The sequence below is a fragment of the Bufo bufo genome, chromosome 3 (assembly GCF_905171765.1).
Source record: "Bufo bufo chromosome 3, aBufBuf1.1, whole genome shotgun sequence".
Taxonomy (NCBI): domain Eukaryota; kingdom Metazoa; phylum Chordata; class Amphibia; order Anura; family Bufonidae; genus Bufo; species Bufo bufo.
Window position 1 is genome coordinate 610,805,108 of NC_053391.1, and position 21,348 is coordinate 610,826,455.

General features: G+C 44.3%; 1 protein-coding gene across 2 annotated transcripts in view; it reads left to right on the plus strand.

Annotated features, from left to right (window-relative positions):
* The window catches only part of FNDC3A (fibronectin type III domain containing 3A), a 266,349-nt gene that overhangs the window by 122,275 nt on the left and 122,726 nt on the right, over positions 1-21,348 (plus strand). The gene's annotated exons all lie outside the window — the stretch shown is intronic.

A 21,348-nucleotide genomic window follows, 5' to 3' on the forward strand; every position in this document is an offset into this window, starting at 1 on the left:
TACTTGAAACCCATCTCACTTGCTTAATGTCACTGAAGTGAGAAAAACTTTGTTCTATTACTTTTGCAATTTCTTTTGCATCTCTTCGCCTTTTTGGGCTATTCCAGTAGAATTTAAAAACCCATTTCAAAGTTTCTTCGAAACAATGTGAGGATTGTTCTTTACTGCATCTAGAATCCCCAGTTGAAGCTTGTGTGCCTCACAGTGTACAGGCAGCAGATATGGAATGTCGTTCTTTAGCAGTGCTGCTACACCCCCTTTTGAACCCATCATTACAGCAGCACCATCAAAATTTACGAAGATAAGTGTTGGACCAGGCTGTTCTGGAGACCTCAGATGGTCCATATCCAAAGACAGGTGTTTAAGACCTTTAACAATTGCATCTAGCACACCTGCAGCATGTGCATGCTCAACTGGGACAAGGTTTACAAATGCTGTATAAGGTTTCCCTCCATTAACAACCCTGACCAGCACAGTTTCCTGTTCAAATATGGCACTATCTGTGCTGCCATCTGCAATAATACTGATAAACCTTGAATTTCTCACAATCTCTTTGATGTCCTGTCTAATTATTTCTGCTTCACATTTGATGAATTCAGCAGCTTTTTCACGATTAGTGTAGTTTTTTCCTAAGTCCACACCTACCTTTATCATTGCTCGACATAACATATCCATGTCTGAAAGAGGCTTCCCTTGTTTTGCAATTAAGTATGCATTGTTAAATAGAATAGTTAGTCTATTCCTTTCTACCTCCTTCAGTTTTTGTAGTGCTTTGACAATGGGCTGCGCTGACTGAACTGCAGAACTGGCACTGCTAGTTGCTCTACTTGCTGATCCCTCAGACTGCACAAGTGCTTTTTTTTTTTCTTGTTTGAACCACGAGCAGCATGCCATGTGGGCTTTGCTTGTTTCGTGAGCTTTAATTGGTTCAGTGCGAAATTTATCACAGCCACTTACAAAGGCATTCCTACCAGATCCAGAGTAACTCTTTGCTATGGTAGGGTATTTTAAGCAAATTTCACAATACATCTTTTCTTCCCCATCGCTCTCCTTCAAAACAAGCCAAGGCCAAGAATCCTTCCAGTGAGGTAGAAATGCTCTCTTTCTCTTCTCGGTATCATACTTTTTGTCTTTTTTGATAGAGCAGTAGGATTTGAGCTTCTACTATCGGAGGGGCTATGACTTCGAGACACATTGGCCCCATCTTGTTTTCTTGTTTTCTTAAAGCCAAAATTAAGAAGACTTTGAGATAACATGATGCACTTTCACAACAGCTATGAATCCTGCCTTCCTAGGAAAACTGACTTCTATTCCTAGACCTCCACACTCCTGAATTTTGCATCCCATGAATCTGAAAAACTAATGAGATTGTTGGATTTTACATTTTTCTTGGGGGGGATCAGCAACAAAAATGCTAATTTATCATTTTTAAAATTCCAACACAAAATATCATAAGACAAACTAAATATTAATTTGTCCTATGGTAACACTCCCTTGACAATAAGGCAGAGCTACGAGCATTTACCCATACCGTTGCATTCTAACTAAATTACACAGTTGTATCATCTTTACAGATGAAAAAAAAAGCTATAAATTACTTAAATACCGTATTTGCCACCGTATTAGGCGACTGGGTGTTTAAGACGACACCCTACTTTTCCTGTTAAACTATAGGTCTTGTTTAAGACAAGTGTAGCCCAAAATAATGTTTAAATGCACCCACTTTCCTCCATTGTGGTATTGCCAAGTGTGGCTCTGGTTAATTTTCAGTACCATAAGCGGCAGCCCCGAGCCAAACTCGGGATTACAGTCTCTTACCTTGTCCACGATCGCCCCTGTGTCCTCCATCTTCCAGGTTTGGTCCTTCAGCTGCATACAGTATACCGTGCTGAGCCAATCATGGCAGGCTTTGTATTCATTATTACAAAGCCCGCCGTGATTGGCTCAATGCGGTATACTGTATGTAGCCGAAGCTACATACACTTACAGTATACTGCACATCCATACCCGGCGTATAAGACGACCCCCGATTTTCGGGTGATATTTTTAAGTCTAAAAACTTGTCTTATACGCCGGCAAATCCGGTAGCCTTATTTAGTAAGTATCTTTTTTTTTTTTTTTTTTTTGGTATTCGCTGATACCAGAAGTCCCATTAGGGAAACCTTACATGTTACCCGGGCTTCTTGGTTAGCAGGGAAGCTGGCTCTATGCTTCCTCATCAGCAGGTGACTAGTGGGCATGGAGGCAGCTTCCTGACCAATCAGGAAACTGGGCAACGTGTAATGATTTGCCACCCAGCTTCCTGATACTGGAAGTTCTGGAATTGGGATAAGCATTTGTGCGATAGTTCTGGACTCTGCAGGGTGGCCATGTGGGGTGTCACTCAGATACCCAGAAGCCTCACACATAGAACTAAGAAGTGGCAGAACTTTCTATAAGTGGGAACATTTGCCAGTTACATTGTAGGCAGGTCAGTGAGGTTGGGTTAAAAGGAATGTCACCACATTTTACCCCCAACATTTAAACATATCTACTTGTAGCTCTCCCAGAGCAGTTACGAATGATGCCCTTATTAACTAACAGTCTAGATTTATTTCTTTATAAAAACTATTTTGGTGATATGCAAATGACTTACATAATGTGCCCAAGGGGATGTCCTTTCCTAACTTGGTGCCCAGCCGCACCCCTCTGTCTGGTGCCCAGCGCCGCCTCTAATATAATATATTCAAGTGCCGGCATGCTGACGTAATCCCTGGGCCTGTTGGAAATCCTACGGGTAATGGCATAGTCAAGCAAAGTGCGCTACATACGCACTTCGCTCGACGATGCTATTACCTGTAGTCCACACAGGCACAGACTACACTGTGTAGTGCGCCCGCGCTGTATTTCTAACAGGCCCAGGGATTATGTCAGCACGTCGGCTCTTGGATATATTATATTAGATGCTGCGCTGGACTCAGGACCGAGGGGAGCGGCTGGCCACCAAGTTAGGAAAGGACATCCCCTTGGGCACATTATGTAAGTCATTTGCATATCACTTAAATCGTTTTTATAAAGAAATAAATCTACACTGGTAGTTAATAAGGGCTTCATTCAATACTGCTATGGGAGACCTACAAGTAGATATGTTTTAAATGTAGGGGGTAAAATGTGGTGACAGAATCCTTTTGATGTATATGCCATACTGGGGCAGTGAATCCCTTTAATATACATGCCATACTGGGGCAGTGAATCCCTTTAATGTACATGCCATACTGGGCCAGTGAATCCCTTTAATGTACATGCCATACTGGGCCAGTGAATCCCTTTAATGTACATGCCATACTGGGCCAGTGAATCCCTTTAATGTACATGCCATACTGGGGCAGTGAATCCCTTTAATATACATGCCATACTGGGGCAGTGAATCCCTTTAATGTACATGCCATACTGGGGCAGTGAATCCCCTTAATGTACATGCCATACTGGGGCAGTGAATCCCTTTAATGTACATGCCATACTGGGGCAGTGAATCCCCTTAATGTACATGCCAGTATGGGGAAGTCCGTCCGCCCCCCCCCCCCTCCCCCCCTATTCATGGAGGGTGAGTGGCTGGAAGTTGGAACCTGGCAGCACTCCTCTTGACACTTCAATGCCAGGGAGAAGAAGCAGAGCGGCAGCCTGACAGCAGAGCATAGCTGACCCAGAGCAGTCACCACACACACTACCTGCTGGGCTATCTATAACGGCACGGGCTGCCACCATGTCAGGAGCTCCTACTACAGCCGCTGACTAACTTGTGCCTCCGCTGGGAGCTGACTTCCGTCCCGCGGCGCTCGACTTCCGGCCTGCACAGGAGCGCTGATAACACTGCGGTAAGCAGCCCGGACTTGCTGCATCGGGCTGTGTATTAGAGGAAAACTCGGCGCAACCCTAGCCCTGCTACTTGCCCACAGGGCTAAGCTGCCTGCACAAACTACCTGCCCGGCGCCCGGAACTGCATGTCCCGGGCGTCGGGCGATAGGAATTCCACACCCCTGCATTTATTATGTAGAGAAAGTTAATACAAGACATTTACTAATGTATTGTGATTGTCCATATTGCTTCCTTTGCTGACTTGATTAATTTTTCCATCACATTATACACCTCTCGTTTCCATGGTTACGACCACCCTGCAATCCATCAGTGGTGGTCGTACTTGACCACTATAGGAAAAAGCATCGGATCTCTGGTGGCTGGGACCATGCACATGGGCATGCAATTTTTCCTATAGTGTGCAAGCACGACCACCACTGCTGGATTACAGGGTGGTCGTAACCCCTGGATACGAGCAGTGTATAATGTGATGGAAAAATTAATTCAGCCAGCAAAGGAAGCAATATGGATAATTATAATACATTAGTAAGTGGCCTATATTAACTTTTCCTAGAAGATAAATGCAATTTGCTATAGTGAGACAACCCTTTTAAGTCTCATCCACTTGCCTTGCGCTAAATTCTGCTCAGGATTTGCTTGCACATACTGTATATGCAGGTAAAAGCCACATGATTTCTGCAGTGTGTAAATTTATGATGTTTTCACTCAGTTCCGTCAGGCAGCTCAGCTGACGGCCCCTTATCTCTGCTCTCTGACGTTATAAACGCTCATTATAGCTCAGTTCATATCTTACTGGTAAGAATGTGGCTTAAATGACATTTTAGTAATTTAGAGATATTGGTTATTAGATGGCAGCATAAAGTGAAAGTATGATTAACACAGCTAGACAGTTAACCCTTTGTGAGAGAACGGCTGAATATTGTTAATAAAGACCAATTGAAAAAAATTATTTTTAGACCAAAATAAAATTCAATCATAAAAAAATGCCCTTGAAGGCGTACATAGCCTTTAAAGTGAACATGATATAAAGTACCGTATATTTAATACAGTTTGAGCCTTTTTTCTTAAAAAGATAATCGATTAGACAACCCTTTTTAATGAAATGATTACCGTATTTTTTGCCCCATAAGACTCAAAAGTGTGGGGGGGGGGGAATGGCAGTGCGTCTTATGGGGCGAATGCTGCCATTTTTACTATGCTAACAACACTGATACATCGCCGGCTGCCATGCTGCACAGCGCGACGATGTATCAGCGAGGAGGGGCTGGAATACGGCAACTGCTGTTAGAATCGCGGTCACTGTACTCTTACACCGGGCCCCGCCGCTCACAGCAGTCTTCATATCTAAACTGTAATCATCCTTAACCTCTTGGTAACGTTAGTTAAAGTAGCGCTATCTCGTGTACTAGTGCAGGGCGGCTGGCAGCGTAACGCCACTCACTTAGGTCACGCTCCTGCTCCTCCCACTTTATTAAGGATTGAGGTTGCTGTGGCCGGTGAAGTATGAGGCAGGACTTGAGGTGATCCTTACTCAGTAATAACATGTATATAAATCGCGTTGTCACCTCGAGGCCAGCTCTGGAGCCGCTCTACACATGTAGCTGAGGTTGTGTTAGGCTACTTTCACACTAGTGGTAATATATTCAGTATTGAGATCCGTCATAGGGTCTCAATACTGTAAAAAAACAACTAATATAGACTAACATTTTTAGGGGGGGAGTATTCTTTTTAGATGGGGCAGAATGGGTTAAGAGTAAAAAAAGAAGCATTTGTCATCCCTCCCATCGCTTGTCACTACTGCACTACACCTCCAGCATCCCTAGCCTATACAGGCGATGGATGGTGATGCCTGCTTACCTAGTCACTGGCTAGTAACCTGTTATTAACCCCTTAAGGACTCAGCAAGTTTTCTTTTTTTTTTACTCTCTGCCTTCCCGAAGCCATAAAGTTTTTGTTTTGTTTTTTGCATTCACATATACGTATGAGGATTTTTTATTTTATTTTTGCGGGAAAAGTTGTCCTTTTTAATGGCACCATTTTATATTGCATATGATGCAGAAGGAAGCTGGAAATAAATACCATAATGGGGGGAGGGCCAATAGCAGGCCTTGACGGTGACCAACCTCAAGGGGAGTCATCACCAGGGAGATGCAGTAGCGGCTGTGCAGGGATTCGGAGTGACACGGATGCCGGGGAGCAAGTAAGTGTAATGTATACAAGGGGCCCGGTGGAATCTTTTAGAATTTGGACAACCCCTTTAAAACATAAAAACTTGTCCATGATGTTATGTGTGAACTAATTTTTTTGCAAGGCGATGGATATAGTTTTTATTGATATCATTTTGGGGTGGGTATTACTTTTTGATCACTTTTTATTCAGGGTTTTTTTGGGAGCGGAAGCGACCAAAAAATAGCAAGTTGGCCATTTTTTTTTTTTTTTCCTGTTACCCTTTAGGGCTCATGCACACGAACGTATCTTCTTTACGTGTCCGTTCGTTATGTTATTTTTTTTTTTGTTTTTTTTGTGGACCGTATGCAGAACCATTCATTTCAATGGGTCCGCAAAAAACACGGAAGTTACTCCGTGTGCATTCTGTTTCCGTATGTCCGTATTTCCGTTCCACAAAAAAAAAGAACATGTCCTATTATAGTCCGCATTATCGGCAAGGATAGTACTGTTCTATTAGGGGCCAGCTGTTCCGTTCCGTTTTTGCAGACTGCAAAATACATACAGCCGTGTGCATGAGCCCTTAAATTGCTGATATCTCAAGATCGGGGCTAGGGAAAGCAGTATAAACACATGCTGCTTAGGGACAAGTAACGCATAGGCTAATTATTGACTGCAGCAGCCCAGGTGACCCAATACATGCTGAAGTTGACAGACTGGGACCAGTAAAGGGAGGTAGGGACTGGGTAGGTATGGGGGCCTCCTGATGGCAGAAGTCAGGGGAAATAAAGATCGAACTGGTATTAGCTGCGTGATCTTTTTGTTCTTGGGCAGATAAAATATTACCGAAAGTGTCTGGCAGCGGCTTTCTCCCCTCTCTCCATTCAGGACACACGGAAGTTCGTCCAAGTTTGCATGTGTATGGAGGGGTCAGGAGAAATAGCTGTCTGACAGCCATCTAATGGGTATGGCCAGCCTAGATGGTCTAAGGATTACCATAGAAGAGGAGCCTTTATGCGGGTGCATGGCATACACTGGGCACAGACAGCATCCCTGTTTTGCTCCCTTGTTTTGCTCCACCCTGCCTTTAAAGGGTTATTCTCATCCTCTAGAATGGGGGTTTCCCTGCTGGCTGCCATATCCTGGCACCATTTGGTGGTGAGGTATACAGATGTATTTCTCACTGTACTACACCGTTCCTGTTACTCCCATTGAAATAAATGGGAAACGGCAGAGGGAGCTACGTTTGCATCTCACAATGTTACTCGGCCGCCTCTTGCAGCAGCCAGCATGGTTGGGCGAGGCCGGACAGGATCGGGGGACCCTCCCATTCTATAGATAGATAGATGCAGGTCCCAGCGGTGGCATATACCATCAATGTTTGAGATGAGAATACCCCTTAAACTGTGATACGATGATGATGGGGATGGAGCGCAGGGTTTCGGTTGCCATGGAGTCCTTCCTATGGCTTGTTTGAGTTTGATGCAAGAAGAAAGGAAAGGCTGTGACTTTAGTCTTGGCATCGGTACTAAATATAAAATGTGGCATTACAAAGGGGCATTTGGATGCTGGAGTTCTCTTAAATCCTAACCTTCTGCCGGCTGACGTTGGCTAATCCAGAAACAGATGCTGCCGCAGCTATTTGTTGATTTAGTTTCCATGGAAACCTGATACATTCGTCTACAGTAGGAAGCTCCCCGCACATTGGCTGATGCGATAGGAAGCGAGTCTTGAGGTAGGTATTGATGACTGCACTGATAATTGGTCATACCTTTTAACATTCAGCTTCCTCATGCATCTGTCCATGGACTGCGGGATAAGGGGCCACGAAAATCTGATGCTGTCTGAAATCGGGAGGTAGGTTAGGTCGCCCCCTGTTCAGCAGAAAAAGGGCCCGATGACCTAGACGTCAGCGCTGCTTATGACTCTGTAGTGAATGAAACAGATTGCACTCCCGAGCCTCTCTGCAGCCTCTGTCAGCGTGCAAACGCCTCTCTTGAATGAGCAACATCAAAGGATGCGAGCAACAGTAAGTGGAAGTGTTACGGGTTTCTCTCTTTTTTATTTCTTTCTGTTATGTCCCTATTTTCTTCAGATGCTTTGTCGCCAGACTACAAGGCTGATCGGATGTATTAGCTAATGTGCAACACAAAGGAACACGAAGGGGAAGGCTTTCTGGGTGATCCCGAGACGCCGTTGTCTTCAGAGCATGTGTTTGCGTTTTCAGAGTGATTCCTGGGTGGGATTCATTTAGCCATTGTGTCTGTGTGCAGCCCTGCAGTGCGTTCAGTAGGGGGTCTGACAGACGGCAAAGTGATATGTCGTAATGAATCACCGGGCTGCCGGCTGTCAGACCGGGCACAGGAGCCAGCCTTTGTGGCTGAGGAAGGGTTAAGGGATCATCTCTGCCCTGAAAAACCAATTACAGTTCTGCACATTTTCATGTAGGTTTTGTTTCGAGAGTTCTTAAAAAAAAAAAAAAAAAAAAAACAACAACTTTGATTGACTTGTTTATTCTGGGTTGTTATTTTGCTTTATTACGTGGCCCAGTCTTGTGGTGTATGGGTTTCTAAAGCGCACTTATAATAATGGCTTCCCAGTCTGAGAAATGGTGGACCATGAGGCGTCCCTTGTTTTTTTATGTATTGATGAGGATTATTTTATAGTTTTTGGGGGATTATTACCACCCCGTTTGCTCATTGCCTACAGTCTGTTGTTTCCTGTTATCAGCCATTTCAGATTGTCTGCAGTTTACTTCATTGACAGGAAGGTCTGACAAAAATGCTTGCCCGCCATGAGCACCACTTAAAGAGGATGTCCAGGATTTGAAGAACGTTGCCTAAGAACAGGAAATGGTATAAAATTTTTAATTCATTACTCCTTGATGCTTTCATGGTCCATGCCAGTGACGTTGCATACGTCATTCACACCTAGCGGCCTTGGCGGTCATGGGTCATACATACAGACATCAGTGGTTGTGGCTGCAGACTTTTTGTGAATGCAGGCCCAACAGGGTGATTAATGGGTAAGCGGTGGATTTATTTTATTGTATTTTATACCATTTCCTGCTCTTAGGCAACTTTCTTAAAATCCCGGACAACCCCTTTAATCCTTTATGTCTCCATTTTCATTTACTGATGATACTGCCTGTTTTTTCTTTGGTTTTATAGGCTTTGTACTTGAGATTTGCTTCTCCTTGGAAGCATTAAAAGTTTTGGGTGTTCCAAATCCACAGGTTGTAAAATAGTATTTGCAGATGAGTCTATGGGTTCTGTCCTACACCGGCCTGCTGCTTCTTGCATAATCCTTCGACATTATCCTCCTAGCCAGGGATCCATTCTTATGACGTCATTAAGGCAGTGGTGACCGTCCCATCCGTTGGCACGTCTCCAGAATGACAGACGTGCTGAAGGGGTGGGATTTTCCCGGGCTACGGGTGTACGTGTTGCTTATGCTTTTTTTCAATGAAATGCCCTGTATAGATAGATGGTGATTCCTACTTTTACATTTGTCAGACCTCGCTGGGTATAACGCAGCGTTTAGTCATTGTTTGCCTTATCTCCTTTCATTGTGGTGAGGGGGCAGCGGGGGATCGTCTTCCCTGGGAGTGGAGACAACACAAGATGCCTGATTTGTGCCTTGTTCAAACATTTCCTCTCGTGAATGGATATTTAATCCACAGGAAAAATGATCATTTTACATGAGGAATTTGCAAAGTGGCAGAAACCTTGCTTTGATTTAATATTCGTTTATTCTTTTACCTTGCGGAGCATTTCTCCCTAAACTGCAGTCAACATCTATACGTCGACTTGCATGAAGTCTTAATATTCTGTTCAGTCATTCATGTTTTCCCTGACTTATGATAGATTGTAATGGCGGGCAGCCATTAATGGCTGTGATTACTCGGCTTTTACCAGGCCTCTAATGGCAATATTAATTTATGTTTTTGGAGAGTTAAACATCTCTCCCCCTCCCCTTTACCCTTTCTCTCTCCCTCCTCTGCCTGTGTAAATGTCACACTATTCCTTATGTAAGAATCAGGAAGATCGGAAGGATCAGTAATAAAAGAGCCTTTGGTTAGTTCATTTAAAGAAAATGTGTCACAGAATATTTTTTTCTACCAGTCAAAGGCAATCTGTCACCCTGATTTTGGACGTTAATCTATAGTAATACATGAGCAGTCCTGCAGAAAAGGACTCCAGATTACTACTTTTTATTTTGCTACTGCCTCTCATTCTTTCGCTATCAGCACTCAGAGCTGCATTGAAATACATTGTCAGGACTGCTGTGCATGCACACAAGTCCTCTCCATTATGTTAGAACAGTGCAGCAGTCCTGACTGTGTATATCAGTGCAGCTTTGAGTGCTGACAGCGTGGAACTGGGGGCAGTTGAAAAAATAAAAAATAGTGGACTCCTTATCGACAATACTGCTCATGTATTACTATAGATAATAGTCCAAAATCAGGGTGACAGATTCCCTTTAAAAATCAGATATTCCATATCCATATTCCATTTTTTTATACTATTTCCTGAACACGATTTTAAGACGGGCATCTTGTCTGAGCTGTTCTTAACAGCATTTAGAGAATTGCTTTATAGCAGCTACATGGGCCTTAGAGAAAGTGGACGGGGGGGACCTCATTGACTAGTATAGGAAAGTGCAGAGGTCAAGAGGAAGTCGATAAGCTTTGACGGTCACCTATTGTGAATGGTGGATCAGGTGTTATCAATACACAGAGGTGATATCTGTCATTATAATCCTGTATTAAGCAGATAACTGCAGTAAAATGATATGTACAGACCAAGAAGTTGTGCCTATTATTAGGCTTAGTGGCCAGTGCGAAAACTGCAGGATTTTATGGGTTTTCTTTAAATATAGATATTCACATGGAAAATAAAAAATATGTTGAACATAAAAATGTGATTTACACAATAGGTCATTTTCTCATGACACATTCCCTTTAAGAAATCCACAGTAGAGGCAGTCAAAGGCTAGAGCTTCACACTGATTTGTAGTCGTGCATCATAAGATCACAAGTGGCACTACTACATTGCACCTAACCATTACTCAATTCGGTTTCATTTTGTGACCCATAATCTACGGAGACCTACTGCAAAATAAACCTGTTGAATTTCTGTGGAATTGAAAACATCATTAGGCGCAACTGGCGGTGTGACATTTGCTGTCTTAAAGGGCTTGTGCCACTAAGAGGGTCCATTCACACATCCGCAATTTCGTTCTGCATTTTGCGAAACTGAATTGCAGACCCATTCATTTCTATAGGGCAGCACGATGTGCTGCCGGGATCCGGAATTGCAGATCCGCACACCGGGTCCCCAATTCCGTTCCTGAAAAAAATAGAACATGTCCTATTCTTGTCCGCAATTGCGGACAAGAATAGGCATTTTCTATTAAGTGCCGGCGATGTGCGGTCTGCAAACGCACATTGCCGATGTCCGTGTTTTGCGGATCCACTGATGCGTGGATGCGCAAAACACACACGGACGTGTGAAGGGACCCTAATATAAATATATCCCATCCAACCTATATCGATGTTATATTACTCTGTCCAAATACCACCATTTATTAAAAATGCCTTTTTCAAAAGTTATTAGCCAACCATTGCACCCTGTAGCAAATCGGTTTTGATTTTCAGCTGCTGTAAGTTACATTCTGCATTGGAGCCTTATCATGTGGGACATAGGAAGCCTCATTGGTAAGAACAAGGGGTGTGGTTAGTGTCACATGCTCTGCTGATGTCAGGACACATCTCCCTGCCCTAAGGCATGATGGGACAGCAGTCACATGACAAAACCAGGAAGTAGGATTCAAGCATGGGAGATAAGAGAAAACTGCAAAAGAGGTAAAGTAAAAAAAACTATCCAAGAAGGAATTGGAGCTAGAGTAATTGATGAAAATAAACTTTAGAGTGCTAAGTAAGAGATTATCACATGGGAATTCATGACCTATCCCTGGATCCCAAGAGCGAGGAGGGATCTGAATGTAGCAGTATTGCTCCACTTTTTCGATGGAGTACTGTCTTCGTCAGCAAATTGCCGTCTGTACCTAGATGAACTGACACCAGCCTTTGAACTGCCTCGGAATGTGCTCATTCTCAAAAAGTAGTCAGTGTAAAATCCAATTCCAAAAGCACGAGATCTTGGCACTCTTGAAAGTCTATATATTAAAAGCGTAGTCAACAATGAGGCAAGATCTTCCTCCGCAGAAGCCGATTTGCACATTAAAGACTTTGTCAAAACTTCACAAAGCGTTAGTGACAGACCTGAAAATGCTTTCTTAAAGGGACACTGACGGGCCCTATAAACATATTTAGATATTCATATGCTGTCATAGGTCTTATAATGTGTTATGCCAATCATATAAGTGTACCCCCTGTCCGCATTTCAAACACTGTAAAATCAACTTTATATTCATATGTGAATCACTTGCCTTTGTGACCAAGGGGCGGTTTTCTCCTGCATTTGTGCCCAGCCGCGCCCCAACTGCCGTTTCCTAGCGCCGCCCAGCTCATTATTATTCACTGCGCTGGGCGGCTTTTCCAGTCCCCGATGCTGCGAGATCCTGCAAATGCCGAATAGAAACGTATGGGCATCGGCCTCACCTGGAGCTTCTGCGCGTGAGCCGGATACCTTACCCGGAACCCTCACTCGCCGGAATCGTAGTGCGCCTGCATCCCATAACCTTCAGGCTGGGTTCACACTTGAGCGTTTTACAGCGCGTTCAAACGCGCTGTAAAACGCTCAACACATGAAAACCAATGCTTCCCTATGGCCCTGGTTCTCACTTGAGCGTTTTACAGCGCGTTTGAACGCGCTGAAAAGCGCCCTACGCTCAAAAAAGTTCTTTAGCTTCTTTGGGGAGTTTTGTCGCGCGTTTGTAGCCATAGAACACTGCTGTCAATCACACAAACGCGCGTAATACGCGCGTTGACTATGGACAAAAACGCGTGTTAAACGCGCATATCAAATACGCTCAGGTCTGAACCCAGCCTTAATGCGCCTGCTTCAGCGTCTCTTGCGCAGTGAATAATAATGAGCTGGGCAGCGCTAGGAAACGGCAGTTGGGGGCGTGGCTGGGCACAAATGAAGGAGAAAGACCGCCCCTTGGGCACAAAGGCAAGTAATTCACATATGAATATAAAGTTGATTTTACAGTGTTTGAAATGCGGACAGGGGGTACACTTATATGATTGGCATACACATTATAAGACCTATGACAGCATATGAATATCTAAATATGTTTATAGGCCCTGTCAGTGTCCCTTTAAGTTGGATTTTGAAGAAAATATTGGGAGAACGCAAAGATAAATTTATTATGAACATTAATAAATTAAGTGGCTAATATTACCGCAGTCTATAGGAATCTCATGCAGCTAACCCATGCAACCCAATAAATCATTGTTCCCCAACCTGTTGCTCTCCAGCTGTTGAAAAACTACAAGTCCCATCATACCCTGACAGCTGCAGGAATCATAGGAGTTGAGGAGTACACAGGTTGGGGAACCCTGCTATAAATGTAGGGGTCTGTGTTGTAGAAGGTGGGGGCAAATAGTCCCATTAGTGGTGTTAGGGGCCCATGGTGCCCTGACCCCCGCCCTTGCACACAGACGTTTTGGGGGTTACTTACTAATAGAAATACGTCTATATTAGGTGTATTTCTGGTGCAGATTGCAGTGCGAAGGTTCTTTGCGCCACAATCTGAGACTTTTGTCTGCTCACACCAGGTCTAAAAAAGTGGGCGTGGAGTGGGCAGGGAAAGTGGACAGTGGTTTTAATAAATGACCCCATTTGTCTCATCCACTTCTCTAAAAACATCAGCACTGTTTCTCACTCCTTTTGGAAAGGGGCTCAGACCTTGCAGAGCAGATGCTTGTAATGACGACGTACAGGATTGTATTGTGCACAGCTCAAGGTTGAGCAATGACTCATTATTCTCAATATACAGCAAGGCTGCAGTTCTCAGTGGACAGATAGTTTTAGTAAAACCAATCTATTATAATAAAACTATTACTGGGCCTGTTTCAGAAACCTGATATTCACAATTGCCGCATTATACATCCTTCGCCTTTAGAAATGTTCAGATCAGAAATTCTAAAAATGTAAATGGATTTCTCCAGTTTTTCTTAACCTTTTCTGAAATGTATCACTGCCCTGTGATCGCTCATTTCCCAGTATAATATTAATACCTATATGGTCCATCTAGTTAGATTGTGATGCCAGTCACCTGACACCATCCGCAGCCCTATGTTCCTTCCGGTAATGTTGCGTCCACTGGCCTGCTTCTGCGTCTTCATGCATTGCGATCTGAAGATATTGGCCATATAGGTATTCACATTATATAAGGAAATGAACCATCACAGGGTAGTGACCTATATGAGACAATGGGGGAGATTTATCAAACTGGTGTAGAGTAGAACTGCCTTGGTTGCCCGTAGCAACCAATCCAATTCCACCTTTTATTTTCCAAAATAGCTGTGAAAAATGAAAGGTGGAATTGGATTGGTTGCTACGGGCAACCAAGGCAGTTCTACTTTACACCAGTTTGATAAATCTCCTCCTGTGTTAGGAAAAATTGGAAAACCCCTTTAAGGGGGTATCTGCTTTGTATAGTCCCTTTTTGTTACGGAGGTCCCTCTAAAATAAGTTGATCGCAGGAAACCTTAACTGTGCCGGAATCCAGTATTCATCTCCACGCAGCGCTCCCACAGGAGAAATGAAGCATTGCGTGGCACCCATTGAAATCTCAAGAATAAGCAGGGACCTACTCTTTGCAGTCATTCTCTACTCCAGTGAATTGATGGTGTACCAAAATGGCCAGTCTGCTCTATTGAAGGCGCTGTCCCAAATAAATGAAGGGTAATAAATATTGGATTATAGGGTGTGACCGCTGGAACACCCAACGATCCTAAGAACGAGTGGTCCTCAAGTCACCTCTCTGTCGACCAGATGCATTGCTGACACTGTTCCCTCTAAACTGGGCAATCTAGAACAGCACCAAACAGAGGCTGGGCCCCATAGCACACTTCTGAATGGGGTCCCTTTTGCTTTCAATCAGCTTAGACTGATCAGGGCAGTGATTGGTACAGGGTCACATGACACCTACCATATTCTGGCATGTCGCCCATGGTATATTCTTCTGTATGCAGATACAGCACCTGCATGCATTGTGCCACTTGTGGATTCACATACAATATTAATTGCTGTAATGCATGCATACTCATCCTCCCATCCATATACAGCTAAATATTTGATATATGCAGTACATAAAGTAGCGGCTAAGCAGTGCTACAATACAGATTGACACAGGGATGGAGATTGGACTATAGGTGGGCAGCAAAATTCCCCTGGACCCCAACATTCCCCCTCGGACTAGCCGCTGCTCACCGTCTGTCACTGCTCGTGGATGAAGTATATGGCGCCATTCACTGAAAGCCGGGGGTGCACCACCAATGAGGCAAGGTGAGGCGATTGCCTCAGGCCGCGCCAGGTTGGGGCAAGTAGGGGTCAGCGGAAGGGCCATGAGCGCTTCCAGTGTGGAAACATTCATTTCTGCATATTCAACTGCATCGCTGTTCTCAGAACAACAATGGGCACAAGAAAACTAGGCTGCGTCCAATGATAAATTCCCACGATGGCGCACTTCAGAGGAAGGAGTGGTAAAAGGTCTGTACGCTTTTTCTAAACGCTCGTATTTTTCTCAGTTGCCGAGAATTTCTGTGCGATCTCTCGTAATTCACGCCTCCTGTTGTGTGCAAGCAAATGAATCCTGATATAAGAATAATTGCACTGCGCTAATCATACATATTTCCAGTCCTCCTGTCACAACTCGCAGCGCTGTACCTTTACCGTATAATTAGACGTTTCACATTCCTTTCATGCATTGTGCTGCTAATAAGTTCTGATGGCAACCTGTGGCTGAACAGCTGTTATTGAGGATGAAAGCCCCGAGCAGACACTTATTAAAAAAGCCATGTGTTTTCTGCTTTGGTCAATGTGGGCTTTTAGAGCTTGGGCGTATGAATAATAGGACCAAATGACTGTACTTGCACTAATCTGCACAACTTCATGTCCCGGGATAAAGTGCCCATAGAGGTGTGCGGGAGCCTACTGTGCTGCCATATGTCTCTGCTATAGAGTCTATATATATGCAACAGAAAAAATATGGCTTCTTCCCCTTTAGGGCTGAATAGGACATGTTGTTGTTGTTGTTGTTTTTTTTTTTTTTGCAGGGACGGACATACTTTAATGGGGCTGCAAAAGATGCGGATAGCACACCTTTTGCGGCCCCGTTGAAGTGAATGGGTCCTTATTCAATCCGCAAAAGATGCGGACCAGATGAGGTCCAAAACTACAGTCGTGTGCATGAGCCCTTATGCTGTATTGTGGAGACATTGATTCTAGGGGACAATATGTGCAACATACCGCACCCACTGAAGCATCATTCACCAAAACACCGGCCAGCATAGACTTCTGTTATGACGGAACGCAATACAGAAGGGCTCTTACGGGCTTCCATGGTGCATGCCGTCATAGAATTCCATTATGGTCCGTGGATGCGGAATCCATAACGGCATTCTTAGCTAACCCGAACCTTTGTACGCTGAACTTGAAAAAAACAAGTTCGCTCATCACTGCTGGAGACCCATTGAACCATTCTGCAGTGTGCATGAGCCCTAAAAATATAGCTCCAAAATATAGGAACGTAATGAGGGATTTCTCAAACAGCAGTTTTCTAGTGTACAAAAGTTGCAATTCTTTGTGCAAGCTGGATATTGCGCTGTGCACAGCACTTTTCAAAAAGGGAGCGGGCGTAGTGATAGAAGATGGGACTGTCTCAGCTGGTGTACATTTGACTTAATGGCGCACAGACTGGCAGGTAAGGGTACTTTCACACTTGCATTGTTGGATTCCGGCAATCTGTATGCAAACGGATACCATTTGTAGATGGATCTGGATACGGATCAGTCTCACAAATGCATTGCAATACCAGATCTGTTTCTCCGGTTGTCATCGTGTACTTATCTTTTTCACATTTTTAAAGGTCTGCGTATGCGCAGACCGCAAAACCGGATCCGTTTTACCGTAACACTTGGGGCCGGATGCGGCATTAATGCATTTCAATGGAAAATAATGCCGGATCTGGCATTTCGGCAAGTGTTCCGGAGTTTTGGACGGAGAAAATACCGCAGCGTTCCAAAACCGTACAGTGACTGAACTGAAGACATCCTGATGCATCCTGAACGGATTGCTCTCCATTCCGAATGCATTAGGATAAAACTGATCAGGTTTTTTTCCGGTATTGAGCCCCTAGGACGGAAAAGTTTAACGCAAGTGTGAAAGTACTCTTTGCCAGGCATGTTAGAGTATGTTCACACAGCGGATTTTGACAGCACTGTCAAAATCCTCCTTGTGTTCCACGATATAAACCGCCACGGCCTCTGCTTTGGTTGTTAACTTTGGATGGCGTGGACCCGCTCGTGGCTTAGGTCCACTGAATGGAGCTAAATTTACGAGTGGACAACCGCTGCAGCTGAAAAGCATTCTATTACCGGACATGTCCTTTCTTGGTGTGGTTGGTGCGGCTTTAAACTGCTGTGTAGCGTCGAAATGGCTTCATGTATGTCCAGGTGAACCGTCACTCATCTAGGCTTGCCCTATTTTATAGATTTAGGCGTGATGGTTTTACATCTAAAGTCCGGTAGCTACTTATCTACTTGTGAGTCTAGAAGTGGTCCAGTCATAGAGGCACTAATTTGCTCAATGGGCCTCATTTATCATAGCGGTAAGACTGTCATTGTTGCTCTCAGGCATAGACTTCTCTATAGGAAAGTGTGAAAAAGAGAGCAAGTAATGCTGCATTTACACAGGGGCGGTGAGCAGACATCTGTCAGGAAGAAAGTGTTCCTTCCAGACAATTGCCTGCTTGGCAAACAAGGTATAAGATGCATTTACATGCGGGGATGAGTGATATCTACGGTCGTCTCTCCTCCTCTTACAGCGGCATTGTTTTTGGGCAGCAGATCACAGTTTACACTGGGGTTTCAGTTTTTCACCCGGTTCAGTTTGATACCGGGATTGGCATTTTTTCAATTCTAAGACGCACTATTGAGCCACCAATGATACAGCTGAGTGTTTCGATGGGGGAGTGTCAGGGAGTCCTCGCGGTGCTGGATGCTCATAGGTTACAGGACCTTTTTATGATGTCATCGCCAAGGGTACTTTCACACTAGCGTTTTTCTTTTCCGGCATAGAGTTCCGTCACAGGGGCTCTATACCGGAAAAGAACTGATCAGGCATATCCCCATGCATTCTGAATGGAGAGTAATCCGTTCAGGATGTTTTCAGTTCAGTGATTTTGACTGATCAGGCAAAACAGAAAACCGCAGCATGCTACGGTTTTATCTCCGGCGAAAAAAAACTGAAGACTTGCCTGAATGCCGGATCTGGCATTTTTTCCCCATAAGAATGTATTAGTGCCATATCCGGCATTCAAAATGCCGGATCTGTCCCTCCAGTCTGCGCATGCGCAGACCGGTAAAAATGTGAATAAAGATACAAGACGGATCGTCCTTGCAATGCATTTGTTAGACGGATCCGCATCCGGATGCGTCTCACAAATGCCTTCAGTCACATCCAGATCGGCGGATCCGGCGGGCCGTTCTACAATAGCCTAACATCCACTTGTTTCTGGACACATGGTAATGATATCATCACAGGTCCATTATCCTTCTTCATCCAGGAGGATCTTGTTGCAGGAGAAGTTTCCTGCTGTATTCCTGCATTAATGTGAGGCACACGGAGGTACTGAAATAATGAGACCATGTGCCTCACATTCATGCAGGCATACCCCAGGTTACCCCATCATGTACCTCATATAATGGCAACTATTAATATGAGGCACATGAAGTTTCTAAAATAATAATACCATGTGCCTTACATTAAAGAGGTATTCCGGTTACATTGCATTCAGCCGACAGCTGTTTAATGTGTATGGGCAGCTTTAGGGGTAAGAACGGGAGGGACACTCCTGTTAATGGGGAAGGGGAGACAATGCTGTAACTATTTGGGGAGGGTATGACACTGCTGTGTTTACTGGATTTTTTTGTGAATACCGGAAGGAAAATGTGGGTATGATACATAGCTGTGACCATTTGAAGAGTGAGGGGGACACTGACCACTGAACTGGGTATGAACTTCAACTAAAAGAAAACCTTAAAGGGGTCATCCAGTTTCAAGAGAGAGATTGATCTATAATTTATTTATTTTATGCACTTATATTACGCTACTATATTCTGCAGCACTTTACAGACATTAACATCAGGCTGTCCCCAATGGGGCTCACAATCTGTTCCCTATCAGTATGTCTTTGGCATTTGGGAGGAAAATCTGTAAAGAATAAATCAAGGCAACTGGACTTACTGTAGATTTCTTGAAAACTTTGAAATCTACTGTAAGTCCAGTTGGCTTGATTTATTCTTTACAGATATACCATGACCTGGATAAATGAGAACCTTCACAGACATTTGGGAGGAAACCCACACAAACACGGGAAGAGCATACAAACTCCATGCAGATGTTGTCCTTGGTCGGATTCGAACCTAGGACTCCAGCGCTGCAAGGCAACAGTGCTAACCAATGAGCCATTAAGGGTAGATAATTGCTTAGCTGCCACTGCTCTGGTGCCCCCATCTGGTCTGTGTTTCCCCAGTTTCAGTGGTGATGTCACGTCAAAAACACATGACAGCTGCAGCCAATCACTGGCCTCAACAATGCACTGAAAAGACCACTGATTGGCTGCAGTGCTCACATGTTGTCAACATGACATCACCACTTCAGCAAGGAATACAGAGCCCCACCGAGAGAACCAGAGCACCAACTTGGGACCTGTTAGGTAAGTAATCCTTTATTCTTTATTACAGGTCGATTCCTTGAGTTTCCTCTTGGAACCAGACAGCCCCTTTAACTAGCTTGTGTGCACCCTGCATCGCAGCTGTATGCTATTATACAGTGAGGAACAGAAGTATTTGAACACCCTGCGATTTTGCAAGTTCTCCCACTTAGAAATCATGGAGGGGTCTGAAATTCACATTGTAGGTGCATTCCCACTCTAAGAGACAGAATTAAAAAGAAATCACATTGTATGATTTTTAAAGAATTTATTTGTCTTGCTCTGCTGAACATAAGTATTTGAACACCTGAGAAAATCAGTGTTAATATTTGGTACAGAAGCCTTTGTTTGCAGTTACAGAGGTCAAATGTTTTCTGTAGTTCTTGACCAGGTTTGCACACATTGCAACAGGGATTTTGGCCCACTCCTCCACACAGATCTCCTCTAGATCTGTCAGGTTTCGGCGCTGTCGCTGAGCAACACAGAGTTTCAGCTCCCTCCAAAGATGTTCTATTGGATTTAGGTCTGGGGACTGGCTAGGCCACTCCAGAACCTTGATATGCTTCTTACGGAGCCACTCCTTGGTTAACCTGGCTGTGTGCTTCGGGTCGTTGTCATGTTGGAAGACCCATCTTCAATGCTCTGACTGAGGGAAGGAGGTTGTTGCTCAAAATCTCACAATAAATGGCCCCATTCATCCTCTCCTTAATACAATGCAGTCGTCCTGTCCCCTTCACAGAAAAGCACCCCCCAAGCATGATGTTACCACCCCCATGCTTTAGAGTAGGGATGTTGTTCTTGGGATGCAACTTATCCTTCTTTTTCCTCCAAACACGACGAGTGAAGTTTAGACCAAAAGGTTCTACTTTGGTCTCCTCTGACCACATGACTTTCTCCCATGCCTCCTCTGGATCATCCAGATGGTCATTGGCAAACTTCAGACGGGCCTGGACATGTGATGACTTGAGCAGGGGAACCTTCCGTGCAATGCATGATTTGAAACCATGACGGCATAGTGTTCTACCGACAGTGACCTTTGAAACTGTGGTCCCAGCTCTCTTCATGTCATTGACCAGCTCCTCCCCTTGTAGTTCTGGGCTGATTCCTCACCTTTTTCTTATCATTAGTGATACCACACGAGGTGAGATCTTGTATGGAGCCCCAGTCCGAGGTAGACTGACAGTCGTCTTTAGCCTCTTCCATTTTCTAACAATTGCTCCAACAGTTGAGCTATTTTCACCAAGTTGCTTGGCAATTGCCCCGTAGCCCTTTCCAGCCTTGTGGAGGTCCACAATTTTGTCTCTGGTGTCTTTTGACAGCTCTTTGGTCTTGCCCATGGTAGTAGTTGGCTTCTGACTGGGGTGGACAGGGGTCTTTAAAGAGCTCAGACAGGTGCTACAAAGTTTGATTAATGAG